The sequence below is a fragment of the Carex rostrata genome, chromosome 2 (assembly GCF_964058835.1).
Source record: "Carex rostrata chromosome 2, lpCarRost1.2, whole genome shotgun sequence".
In the NCBI taxonomy this organism is placed as follows: Eukaryota; Viridiplantae; Streptophyta; class Magnoliopsida; order Poales; family Cyperaceae; genus Carex; species Carex rostrata.
In genome coordinates, this window is record NC_135919.1 from 565,001 (window position 1) to 570,000 (window position 5,000).

Consider the following 5,000-nt stretch of genomic DNA (forward strand, 5'->3'; position numbering starts at 1 on the left):
TTCGCCGGCTTTACGGCTGGGGATTTCAACCCGCTCGGTCTCTGCGGGGCGCCTCCACGCTTAGGCGCCCCGCTCAACCGTGTTTCGCCGGCTTTACGGCTGGGGATTTCAACCCGCTCGGTCTCTGCGGGGCGCCTCCACGCTTAGGCGCCCCGCTCAACCGTGTTTCGCCGGCTTTACAGCTGGGGATTTCAACCCTTGCGGCTACCCGCATCGGTCTTACGGGCACCTCCACGCTTAGACGCCCTGCCCGATCGTGTTTCCCCGGCTTTACGGCTGGGGATTTCAACCCGCATCGGTCTCTGCGGGGCGCCTCCACGCTTAGGCACCCCGCTCAACCGTGTTTCGCCGGCTTTACGGCTGGGGATTTCAACCCGCTCAGTCACTGCGGGGCGCCTCCACGCTTAGGCGCCCCGCTCAACCGTGTTTCGCCGGCTTTACGGCTGGGGATTTCAACCCGCGCGGCTACCCGCATCGGTCTTACGGGCGCCTCCACGCTTAGACGCCCTGCCCGAACGTGTTTCGCCGGCTTTACGGCTGGGGATTTCAACCCGCGCGGCTACCCGCATCGGTCTTACGGGCGAAACTCCACGCGGAGTCTCCCTGCCCGAACGTGTTTCGCCGGCTTTACGGCTGGGGATTTCAACCCGCTCGGTCTCTGCGGGGCGCCTCCACGCTTAGGCGCCCCGCTCAACCGTGTTTCGCCGGCTTTACGGCTGGGGATTTCAACCCGCTCGGTCACTGCGGGGCGCCTCCACGCTTAGGCGCCCCGCTCAACCGTGTTTCGCCGGCTTTACGGCTGGGGATTTCAACCCGCGCGGCTACCCGCATCGGCCTTACGGGCAAAACTCCACGCAGAGTCACCCTGCCCGACCGCTTTCCACCGACACTTGGCCGCATCCGCTTAGTTTTCCCCAACGCGTGGCCGCATCCGCTTAGTTTTCCCCAACGCGTGGCCGCATCCGCTTAGTTTTCCCCCGCTTAACTGTTTTCGGGTCACTTTTCCCCAACGTTAGCCGCTTCCGCTTGCCGCTGGGCTGTTTTCGGGCCAATTTCCACCGACACTTGGCCGCATCCGCTTAGTTTTCCCCAACGCGTGGCCGCATCCGCTTAGTTTTCCCCCGCTTAACTGTTTTCGGGTCACTTTTCCCCAACGTTAGCCGCTTCCGCTTGCCGCTGGGCTTTTTTCGGGCCATTTTTCCCCAACACTTGGCCGTATCCGCTTAGTTTTCCCCAACGCGTGGCCGCATCCGCTTAGTTTTCCCCCGCTGAACTGTTTTCGGGTCACTTTTGCCCAACGTTAGCCGCTTCCGCTTGCCGCTGGACTGTTTTCGGGCCAATTTCCACCGACTCTGGGCCGGATCCGCTTAGTTTTCCCCAACGCTTGGCTGCATCCGCTTAATTTTCCCCAGCTGAACTGTTTTCGGGTCACTTTGTCCCAACGTTAGCCGTTTCCGGTTGCCGCTGGACTGTTTTCGGGCCATTTTCCACCGACTCTTGGCCGTATCCGCTTGGTTTTGCCCAACGCTTGGCTGCTTCCGCTTAATTTCCCCCAGCTGAACTGTTTTCGGGTCACTTTTGCCCAACGTTAGCCGTTTCCGCTTGCCGCTGGACTGTTTTCGGGCCATTTTTCACCGACACTTGGCCGTATCCGCTTAGTTTTCGCCAACAATTGGCTGCATCCGCTTAATTTTCCAAGCTATACTGCTTTCGGGTCAGTTTTGCCCAACGTTAGCCGCTTCCGCTTGCCGCTGGGCTGTTTTCGGGCCATTTTCCACCCATGCTGGCACCGACGGGGCCATGTACACCCACGCGCGTGTACATGAGGGGGCACCCATTTTTGAAAACCTTGCCCCCCTATAGGGGAATATGCATTTTGAGGCTCTAGCCACGCCCAGGGTTACCACCCCCTGAAAATCCCCCAAGTCAAAATCACCCATGTAAAATATTCAAAAAAATCTCAAAAAATCACAAAAAATTTATAAAATCAAATAAATTCAAAAAAAAAAAAAAATTTCAAAAATTCAAAAAAAATTCAAAAAATTCAAAAAAATTCAAAAAAATTCAAAAAATTCAAAAATTCAAATAAAGTCCAAAAACACAAAAAAACTTCAAAAATTTCAAAAATTCAAAAAAATTTCAAAAAAATTTCAAAAATTTGACCCGCTGAACTGTTTTCGGGTCAGTTTTGCCCAACGTTAGCCGCTTCCGCTTGCCGCTGGACTGTTTTCGGGCCAATTTCCACCGACTCTTGGCCGGATCCGCTTAGTTTTCCCCAACGCGTGGCCGCATCCGCTTAGTTTTCCCCCGCTGAACTGTTTTCGGGTCACTTTTGCCCAACGTTAGCCGCTTCCGCTTGCCGCTGGGCTGTTTTCGGGCCAATTTCCACCGACACTTGGCCGCATCCGCTTAGTTTTCCCCCGCTTAACTGTTTTCGGGTCACTTTTCCCCAACGTTAGCCGCTTCCGCTTGCCGCTGGGCTGTTTTCGGGCCATTTTTCCCCAACACTTGGCCGTATCCGCTTAGTTTTCCCCAACGCGTGGCCGCATCCGCTTAGTTTTCCCCCGCTGAACTGTTTTCGGGTCACTTTTGCCCAACGTTAGCCGCTTCCGCTTGCCGCTGGACTGTTTTCGGGCCAATTTCCACCGACTCTGGGCCGGATCCGCTTAGTTTTCCCCAACGCTTGGCTGCATCCGCTTAATTTTCCCCAGCTGAACTGTTTTCGGGTCACTTTGTCCCAACGTTAGCCGTTTCCGCTTGCCGCTGGACTGTTTTCGGGCCATTTTCCACCGACTCTTGGCCGTATCCGCTTGGTTTTGCCCAACGCTTGGCTGCTTCCGCTTAATTTCCCCCAGCTGAACTGTTTTCGGGTCACTTTTGCCCAACGTTAGCCGTTTCCGCTTGCCGCTGGACTGTTTTCGGGCCATTTTTCACCGTCACTTGGCCGTATCCGCTTAGTTTTCGCCAACAATTGGCTGCATCCGCTTAATTTTCCAAGCTATACTGCTTTCGGGTCAGTTTTGCCCAACGTTAGCCGCTTCCGCTTGCCGCTAGGCTGTTTTCGAGCCATTTTCCACCCACGCTGGCACCGACGGGGCCATGTACACCCACGCGCGTGTACATGAGGGGGCACCCATTTTTGAAAACCTTGCCCCCCTATAGGGGAATATGCATTTTGAGGCTCTAGCCACGCCCAGGGTTACCACCCCCTGAAAATCCCCCAAGTCAAAATCACCCATGTAAAATATTCAAAAAAATCTCAAAAAATCACAAAAAATTTATAAAATCAAATAAATTAAAAAAAAAAAAAATTTCAAAAATTCAAAAAAAAAAAAAAAATTTCAAAAAAATTCAAAAAATTCAAAAATTAAAAAAAAAGTCCAAAAACCCAAAAAAACTTCAAAAATTTCAAAAATTCAAAAAAATTTAAAAAAAAATTTCAAAAATTTGCCCCGCTGAACTGTTTTCGGGCCAGTTTTGCCCAACGTTAGCCGCTTCCGCTTGCCGCTGGACTGTTTTAGGGCCAATTTCCACCGACTCTTGGCCGCATCCGCTTAGTTTTCCCCAACGCGTGGCCGCATCCGCTTAGTTTTCCCCCGCTGAACTGTTTTCGGGTCACTTTTGCCCAACGTTAGCCGCTTCCGCTTGCCGCTGGGATGTTTTCGGGCCAATTTCCACCGACACTTGGCCGCATCCGCTTAGTTTTCCCCCGCTTAACTGTTTTCGGGTCACTTTTCCCCAACGTTAGCCGCTTCCGCTTGCCGCTGGGCTGTTTTCGGGCCATTTTTCCCCAACACTTGGCCGTATCCGCTTAGTTTTCCCCAACGCGTGGCCGCATCCGCTTAGTTTTCCCCCGCTGAACTGTTTTCGGGTCACTTTTGCCCAACGTTAGCCGCTTCCGCTTGCCGCTGGACTGTTTTCGGGCCAATTTCCACCGACTCTGGGCCGGATCCGCTTTTTTTTCCCCAACGCGTGGCCGCATCCGCTTAGTTTTCCCCCGCTTAACTGTTTTCGGGTCACTTTTCCCCAACGTTAGCCGCTTCCGCTTGCCGCTGGGCTGTTTTCGGGCCAATTTCCACCGACTCTTGGCCGGATCCGCTTAATTTTCCCCAGCTGAACTGTTTTCGGGTCATTTTAGCCCGACGGGGGCACCGACGGGACTGTTTTCGGGCCATTTTGCACCGACGCTTGGCCGCATGCGCTTAGTTTTGGGGCCATTTTTCACTGACGGCTGGCCGCATCCGCTTAGTTGCCCCCGCTTGGCTGATTTTTGCGCTGTTTTTTTTGTTGAACTTCAGGTTTCAAACTTCCAATTTTTTTCCAAACTGCAGATTTCATATTTTATATTTTTTATAAATTTGAACTTTTTCAAAATATCAAAAAAGTATTACAATATCCATAATTTGGATCGCGTACAATCCGGAAGTTTGAGAAATGGTCCACACCGGGTGTGAACCATCCAATCCGAAAAAAGTGGGAATTTTTACAAGCCGGAAAAACTGGAGTTTCAATGGCTCTTTGGACGGTTGTAATTCATTTGGACCAAAAATTGTCCAACCCACTTGCATAAGATCCGAAATTGTACAACCCAATTTTTTTTTTTCCAAACTCCAAATTTCATATTTCATATTTTTAATAAATTTGAATTTTTGCCTACATCCATAATTTGGATCACGTACAATCCGGAAGTTTGAGAAATGGTCCACACCGGGTAGGAACCGTCCAATCCGAAAAAAGTGGGAATTTTTACAAGCCGGAAAAACTGGAGTTTCAATGGCTCTTTGGACGGTTGTAATTCATTTGGACCAAAAATTGTCCAACCCACTTGCATAAGATCCGAAATTGTACAACCCAATTTTTTTTTTTCCAAACTCCAAATTTCATATTTCATATTTTTAATAAATTTGAATTTTTGCCTACATCCATAATTTGGATCACGTACAATCCGGAAGTTTGAGAAATGGTCCACACCGGGTAGGAACCGTCCAATCCGAAAAAAG